The 9,229-nt window shown below is 42.9% G+C and overlaps 1 long non-coding RNA gene across 1 annotated transcript; it reads left to right on the top strand.

Annotated features, from left to right (window-relative positions):
• The first annotated feature begins 1,653 nt into the window (after positions 1-1,653).
• On the top strand, positions 1,654-8,904 carry LOC143818189 (uncharacterized). The gene is made up of 3 exons (XR_013224371.1): positions 1,654-1,730; positions 7,158-7,182; positions 8,290-8,904. It is a non-coding gene; the product is annotated as an uncharacterized LOC143818189 (long non-coding RNA).
• Positions 8,905-9,229: the final 325 nt, after the last annotated feature.

Genomic DNA, 9,229 nt, shown 5'->3' with positions numbered 1-9,229 from the left:
CCCTCCCAGCATATAGCACTTTGTTAAGATTGAAGCACATGGTTTGCCTGTTTATTGGCTTAAAGCACATTGCACTTTATATATTATATTCTGGAGTGGATATATGCAATACGTGGTGGATTTGAGTGCACAATTTTTTTGTGAGATATATTTTTTATGAGTTATATTGGAATACACTTTGTTTTCACATATTAAGGGACTGATTATTTGTATACTGGGTCTGCCAATATCATCATATGAAATAACCTTATATGTCCTGTTATGCGTACAGATTTATTGTTTTTAAATTGTTGCCATGAGGAATATGTAATAAAGACATTTTTTGATATAATACATGCGTGGGGTTTCTCTGGCAGTCCATAGCTTGGTTGATTTGGTTCCTCTCCATAATTCTATTATGGTGACAGTTACATGTCCCTAATGCCAATCACATCACCTGTGTGCAGAAATACACACATTTATTAGTTGCATGTAACAAAAAAGACCCATAAGTTCAAATATCATATGTATGTATGTATGTATATATATATATATATATATATATATATATATATATTGCTCAAAAAAATAAAGGGAACACTAAAATCCCACATCCTAGATATCACTGAATGAAATATTCCAGTTGTAAATCTTTATTCATTACATAGTGGAATATGTTGAGAACAATAAAACCTAAAAATTATCAACGTAAATCACAACTAATATCTCAGAGGTCTGGAGTTGGAATGATGCTCAAAATCAAAGTGGAAAATGAAGTTACAGGCTGATCCAACTTCAGTGGAAATGCCTCAAGACAAGGAAATGATGCTCAGTAGTGTGTGTGGCCTCCACAAGCCTGTATGACCTCCCTACAAGTCTGGGCATGCTCCTGATGAGGCGGCGGATGGTCTCCTGAGGGATCTCCTCCCAGACCTTGACTAAAGCATCCGCCAACTCCTGGACAGTCTGTGGTGCAACATGATGGTGGATGGTGCGAGCAGGGCCGCCATCAGGGAATTACTACCCTTACATGTGTAAGGGGCCCGATGATCAGAGGCAAGGAGGGAAGGCCCGAACTGACTGAGACACGCTGGCAACATGTCTCACACACTTCAGGCCCCACCTCTTGTCCTCCAGATAACTGGGCCCCAGGGACAGGGGTGGCGCTTTCCTGCTGGTCTGGAGGCATTATGAGGTGACTGCATCGCTCCTGTCTGATTTGGCCGCACTCACTGCAGCAGACGCGATGCACAAGGACCTGGACACTTACTCTGTGCAGAGCTCGGAACCGCCTCCTGCTCTGGCTCCGCCTCCATCTTCTCTAGCCCCCTCACCTACTCCTGAACATGACAGCAGCAGCAAGAGATTGGAGCCAGGAAAGGTCAGTAATTCTGTGATGCTGCCTCCTTCTGGCTCCAGAACTAGGGCTTTTCACTGGGCTGCAGGAGGGACCCCCGGGGCCCCACTATTCCTGTGGGAACAACGTGACAGCACTGCCCTACACTACACTGTCCCTCATAAACACAAATACTGGTGAGGAAACTGCAGTGTACAAGTCTCCCTGCACTCCCATCACCAGCGGCAGTCGGGACCAGAGGAGGGGGAGGGGGTGAAAAAGTGTCTGCCCAGGAAGAGGAAGCAGCCGCTCATAGTCTTCTGCTGTGCTGTGGATTCTTCCTACTGATGTGTGCCCTGGCTGTCTGCTGTCCTGGGATGATGGGGCAGGTGGTAAAGGCCCTGCAGCAGCATAGGTAAGTATACATAATAGTGTGAGTATGATAGTATGTAATATGTAGTGTACAGTGTATGTATTTTCTTGTTTCTAAATGAGTGTGTATGGGTATGAATGCAACAAAAATGCACATAATGTGCACAGCATTTTTCCTGCCAACACTCTGCATTTTATTTTAGCAGAAAACAGATATAAAAAAGCAGTGTGTGAACAACTTCAGAGGGATCCAGTAGTTCTGCATTCTCATATTTATCATTAGGACATTATATAATGAACGGAATAGTCCACGCAGTAAAACAACAGTTATTTCACTATATGTAGATTTAGAGATGAGTGAGTTAAAGATCCGCGCTGATTATCATGTCGGTTTTATGTGGTCGCTGAGGTCTGGCTTTATATTTTTACAAACTATTACATGTGTGACACAACACCGCATGAGAGCCCCGAGGAGAACGACTGCCAACACTAAGGGCGCCGGCACGGGAGGTGAGTATAGGCTTTATTTTTTATCGGGGCTGAACATTTACATCAAGAAAGGGTGGTACTAGTAGTGGACAACCTCTTTAATATATAAAGCCTGTGGACCCTTTGTTGTGCAGTTCCTCTGTTGCTACTCCTGGAAATGTGCGTATAGCGCCTGCCCTAAGCAGAGACAACCTGATGTTTCCTATAGGCTTACAGCTGCTGTACAAAGCAATTTACTGCGTGCAGTGCAGTTCGCAGAACTGCAGCTGTCAATCAATCAGTTGCATTGCAAAATTTGTAGCCTAACTGACAGCTTGGGATCACCATTCCCCTCCTAAATAAAATGCATCCATACAGTCTGATACTGTCGGCAGTGATCAGCCAAGGTTAGACTGGATAGGGACACAGATGAATGGTGTCAGCCATTTGTCAGTTTATTCATAGATTTTCAGGAGAAATAACAGAGGAACGACATAATGCAAAAAAAGCTCCATAATTGTTTCCAAGTATCCACTTAGGCTATGTGCACACGTTGCGAATTGGTATGCAGATTTTTCCGCACTGTTTTTGCAAAATCCGCACTGCGGATTTGCTGCGGATTTACCGCAGTTTATGTGCGGATTCCACCTGTGGTTTTACACCTGTGGATTCCTATTGAGGAGCAGCTGTAAACCGCTGCGGAATCCACACAAAGAATTGACATGCTGTGGAAAAAACATTGCTGAGTTTCCGCGCTGTTTTTTCCGCAGCATGGGTACTGCGGATGTTTTCCATACGTTTACATGGTACTGTACAACACATGGAAAACAGCCGCAGATCCGCAGCATAAAATCCGTTGCGAATCCGCAGCAAAATCCGCAACGTGTACACATATCCTAACAAAGGCAAGTAAAGACAGCAGAAAGGTCCTCGTTGCCTCTCCCAAGAACAGCCTGATCAGTGCTGTAGATTCCTATAAAGTCCGGAGCTAAAGGCTATGTGCACACGTTGCAGATTTTGCTGCGGATTGGCCGCTGCAGATTCGCAGCGGCTTTCCATGCATTTACAGTACAATGTAAACCTATGGAAAACGCAATCCGCAGTGCACATGCTGCTGAAAAAAATGTGCGGAAACGCTGTGGTTTACATTCCGCAGCATGTCAATTCTTTGTGTGGATTCCGCAGCGGTTTACATCTGCTCCTCTATAGGAATCCGCACAAAATCTGCATAAAATCCGCGGTAAATCCGCAGGTAAAACGCAGTGTCTTTTACCTGTGGATTTCTCAAAACCGCTGCGGAAAAATCAGCAGAGCTCAAAACTACGTGTGCACATACGTTAATAATCCTCTGCTGACTGCCTGCACAGACCTGTTATCTGAGCACAATATGGCCACTTTATGGGGGTATAAGGATATAGTAGTGTATACTTATCTCTAACTAAAGTACAGGTGTATATCTTGACCATGTAATTAGAAAGTTTGTGCCATCAGGGATATTTATGGCATAGTGATCGGATATATCATCTGTGTTACATACATAAAGGTCCCACCAGGGTCATTCAGAAATTTGTGGAGTTCCTATATAAATTAATGGAGAGAGCCACACATGTGCTGTCAACGTTCCTTTTCTGGAAGCCACCGCTGGGTCTCAATTTTTTCTGTTCAACAGTGGAACATTAATCGGACATACAGACATATACTATATGGCAAATCCTTTCAGTTCGTCATTATTATCCGTTCACTATATGGTGGTAATATGTGGTCCGGTCATGGTGTGGTGGTATTTCTCCCTTGTTTGTGGTATTATTCAGTCACTGTGATGGTAATGTTAGTTTGCTTACTGTAAGTGATATCTGTAATTTGTATGTAACTCCTTCTCATGTACAGCACCATGGAATCAATGGTGCTATATAAATTAATAATAATAATATGCGGTCTGGGCATGGTGTGGCAGTAGTTGTTCCTTGTATGTGGTATTATTCGGTCACTATGTGCAGGTAATATGAGGCCTGGCCACGGTGTGGTGGTATTTGTCCCTTGTATGTGGTATTATTGGTCATTTAAAAAAAAAAGTATGTGACACATTCCCTTGAAGGAAAATAAATAAAAATATACCTAAAAAGAGTTTTGGATATTTAAAGAAATTTTTAATAGGTTACAACTGAGTATTGCAGTCCCAAAAGAGTCTACCTTGTCGTGGTGGTGGCAGAAAAAATCTTTTGCTGCCTATGTATGTGATCTGGTGATGGGAACTGTTAATGTGTGATTGGTGAGGACGTGGTGCAGATGTGGAGTTTTTCCAAGAGTGGGTGGTGGGACTGTGGAAGGTTCAAGGGGTGGAGATGAGGTGGAGCCTGGGCGGAGTCTCAAGGGGCCCCCGAAAATTTTGCCAGTATGGGGCCCTGAAATTCCTGGTAGCAACCCTGGGAGCGAGACATGATGTCCCAGATGTGTTCAATCGGATTCAGATCTGGGGAACAGGCGGGCCAGTCCATAGCTTCAATGCCTTCATCTTGCAGGAACTGCTGACACACTCCAGCCACATGAGGTCTGGCATTTTCCTGCATTAGGAGGAACCCATGGCCAACCGCACCAGCATATGGTCTCACAAGGGGTCTGAGGATCTCATCCCGGTACCTAATGGCAGTCAGGCTACCTCTGTCGAGCACATGGAGGGCTGTGCGGCCCTACAAAGAAAGAATGTTGCAGGCAGCAGATCGCTCTCCACGGCGTCTCTAGACTCTGTCACGTCTGTCACATGTGCTCAGTGTGAACCTGCTTTCATCTGTGAAGAGCACAGGGCGCCAGTGGCGAATTTGCCAATCCTGATGTTCTGTGGCAAATGCCAAGTGTCCTGCATGGTGTTGGGCTGTGAGCACAACCCCCATCTGTGGACGTCGGGCACTCAGACCATCCTCATGGAGTCGGTTTCTAACCATTTGTGCAGACACATGCACATTTGTGGCCTGCTGGAGGTCATTTTGCAGGGTTCTGGCAGTGCTCCTCCTGTTCCTCCTTGTACAAAGGCTGAGGTAGCGGTCCTGCTGCTGGGTTGTTGCCCTCCTACGGCCCCCTCCAAGTCTCCTGGTGTACTGGCCTGTCTCCTGGTAGCGCCTCCAGCCTCTGGACACTATGCTGACAGACACAGCAAACCTTCTTGCCACAGCTCGCATTGATGTGCCATCCTGGATGAGCAGCACTATCTGAGCCACTGGTGTAGGTTGTAGAGTCCATCTCATGCTACCACGAGTGTGAAAGCACAACCAACATTCAAAAGTGACCATAACATCAGCCAGAAAGCATTGGTACTGACATGTGGTCTGTGGTCCCCACCTGCAGAACCACTCCTTTGAGTGTGTCTTGATAATTGCCAATAATTTCCATCTGTTGTCTATTCCATATGCATAACAGCAAGTGAAATTGATTGTCAATCAGTATTCATCCTAAGTGGACAGTTTGATTCCACAGAAGTTTGATTTACCTGGAGTTATATTCTGTTGTTTAAGTGTTCCCTTTATTTTTTTTTAGCTTTTCAGCAGTGTGTGTGTATGTGTATATATATATATATATATATATATATATATATATATATATATAGTATGTATATATATATATATATATATATATATATATATATATATATATATATATATATATATATTTTTTTTTTTTTTAATTTAATATTACAGACCAATCTATATGGCTTTGTTGCTACATTATTATTATTATAGACCAGGCCATAAAAAAAAGTGTCCTCGTGAAGAAAAAAATTCTCATAGAGAACTAATTTAAGTAAATCCAGACATAGTTGGATCGAATCTGCTGATAGATCTGAACCTTCTAACAGAAATTTGGTTGTCTCAATGCCCTTGTCATGTGAAATTGACGTGTACAAACTATTGACGTCTAGCATCACTAATATGTCAGGGGGAACCGAACCTAGCTGTTTCAGGATAGTTAGGAAATGGCCTGTATCAAGTAGAAAGGATTTTGTTGTACTTATCAGGAGCGTAAGGATTTTCTCCAAAAATACTGATAGAGGGGAGAGAATGGACTCTGTGGAGGCCACGATAGGCCTCCCTGGTGGATTGTTGAGTGATTTATGTATCTTTGGTAGAATGTAGAAAACTGGTGTGATTGGGTGGGGATGTGATAGAAAAGTGGCCGTTTTCTGGTCTATTGTGTTTTGATCAAGATGTAATTTGACGAGATGTTTGATCTTACGATCAATGTCAAAGGTGGGGTCCCTTGGTATAACCTGATATGTCTCAGTGTCTGACAGTTCTCTGTATGCCTCCTGGCAATATGCCAGTCGGTCCATGATCACAATGGCTCCACCTTTGTCAGCCGGTTTTATGATAATCTCCTTATTTTCCGTTAGGGACCTCAGTGCCGTTTTTTCACTTCGGGTGAGGTTGGAGTGTGATGGGAAAAGGCCAAGTCTTTGTTGATGTGAGAGTTGTCTAATCTCACGATCCACCAATTCAATGGACGTCTCTGTGGCATGATGGGTACGTGGTGGGTGGAAATTGCTGGGATTACGCAACCCTAGTGCCTCCTGCCTCCTGCTCTAACATTATTAAGTCTGAAAATATTACACATCTCAGGACTGGCAAATCCTATCCCATACGCGGTTATTACACCTGTGATACCAACTTCGCCATCTACATAGTGAAATGCCCGTGTGGCCTCCTTTATGTGGGGGAGACCACACAGCATGTAAAAGATAGGATAGCCAGCCATAAATCTACAATCAGTTGTGGGAAGACCTGGTTCCCTCTCCCAGATCATTTTCTCAAACATCGCCATTCAGTGGCACAGTTAAAATTCCAAGTGGTGGAACAAATAGATCGCCCTAGGCGAGGTGGCGATCGGGTGAAAATCCTGAAACAAAGAGAATCTTACTGGATTCACACCTTAGATACACTTGAACCTAAGGGCCTGAACAGGGAAATCAATTGGCTTCTATGATATCATTAACTATTCTTTTCTTGCCTCCTAGACACGCTGATGCCATCTATAACTAGGTGAGTGTCTAGTCCTAACCCTCTGGACCTATTTTTCATAATTTTTCATAATTCTTGGGGTTTTGTTGTTTTTTTTTGTTTTTTTTTCCTTTTTTCATCTTTTTCATTTCTTATTTTTCTTATTTACATTTATTTTTCACTATTTTATTATTCTTAATTTTATTTTTATTATTATATTTTTTTTCCAGTATATTGTTTCATCATTAACCATTCAACCTTCCGGGTATTGACCGTATAAACAGGCTTTTTCCCTAGGTTCATATATATCCTCCTATTTTTGTTTAATTTTTATTTTATTTTTATTTGCAGCTTTAGCATACCATTTTTATTTACCCCCCTTTTTTTTACATATTCTCTTTTCTTTTTTATACATATTTTCTTTTCTTTTCTTTTGGTTATATGGGAGATTTTTTCTAACAATTGCAGGTCTCAACCCCCTACTAACTATGATCCGGATAGCACTGATCATGCCCCGTTAGTTAAATCCACCATCTCAACAAGAACTCATGTCCCCTACATAGCGCATAATAGCGCTTACAGTTACCAAGCATGTGGAGTCCTTAACAACGCTCGGGCATGCGCATTTCGCAGGTCAGGAGTAACGCGACATCACTTCTGGTTAGCAATTTCCGGTCCACAGAGCGGCAAGACTATGTAAGGTCTCTCCATAACAAACAGGGTACACCACATAGCAGGACGCAGGAGCGCCGCTCATTCATCTCACAAGGTAAACGCCAGCTCCTTACCGCATCACAGGCGGTATATTCGCTCCATAACGCTAAACTCACTTCTTACTCTGGGCTCTGGTGACCCTTGCAGGCTTTTGTTCATAAGCAAGACGCTGATGCGCCGCTTAGACCACAGGCTATCTACTGAGGTAATCACCTATTCCACATTATAAGGGCACCATAATAAACCTGCTACACATTTCATTACCCCTGACCATCACATTTATGACCTTTTAGGTTTTATTTTGAACGGATCACCAACCAGGTCGCACATTCAATGAGCTATAACCGGTAAAACCATGACCCCATGTGGCTGATAACCCACTATTTAATCCACTATTTAACTACAAGATATTAATATCATTATTATTCCTTCTAGCCCCTGGATATTACAGGGACACCTTGCTCCTAAAAGAGTCACTCACAGTACCTGGATTAAGGTAACACTTTATCACCGTTTATAAGGTTCTTTTTAGACACCAGTTCATTTGATATATCCTTTTCCATTAAATAGCTAGTCTAGCCTCATTACATATGGAGACTCTATCTTATCTTGGGCTATTAATAACATTAGGAACGTATATTATATAAATGTGAATTACACTTATCATGACATCTGTATTATGTTGCATCCTGTATTATTGTGTTTGTTTCAATGTATATATGTTGTTTTTATATTCACAGCGACCTTAGACTAAGACCCGGGAGGGTCGAAACGTCACCACTTTTGTGTCACATGTACATATTGTATTAGCTACCCTTTATTTGATCCGATGTATATGGTTGATTCTTTTTGTATTTGAATAAATTAGCATTTCAAAATCTACATTTCTGCATAAGATATTCCACTTAGGGAGTGCGGTAGATTTACTATACCCTATCCTTTTTCCCAAAGACATCAGCAGAGGCCCAGTAAGAGGAGGGTAGGCCCGGCAGGGCAGTGGGCTGAGCTGGAGGAAGAACAGGTCGAACAGGGATGATACATCTATCCATGCAGGAGTCTCCCCAGCGCAGAACCTCTCCTGTCTTCCAATTTAAGACTGGTTCATGCATCCGGAGCCAGGGTAGACCTAAAAGCACGGGATGAGAGGAACCAGGCAACACATAAAAGCGAATTCTTTCTGAATGCGTTAAACCTACCCGGAGTTCCACAGGCTCAGTCTGGAACCAAATGGACTTGGACAGGGGTTTGCCATCCACGGATGTCACCTGCAACGGTTCTTGAAGGCGTTGGACTAGTATCTGATAACGATCCATAACTGCCTGCTGAATGAGATTCCCAGCGGCTCCAGAATCCAGGTGACAAAGTTCCGAAAATG

Source organism: Ranitomeya variabilis, chromosome 3, assembly GCF_051348905.1.
Source record: "Ranitomeya variabilis isolate aRanVar5 chromosome 3, aRanVar5.hap1, whole genome shotgun sequence".
Classification (NCBI taxonomy): Eukaryota; Metazoa; Chordata; class Amphibia; order Anura; family Dendrobatidae; genus Ranitomeya; species Ranitomeya variabilis.
Note: the sequence above shows the minus strand (reverse complement) of the source record. Positions and strands in the feature narration are given on the sequence as shown.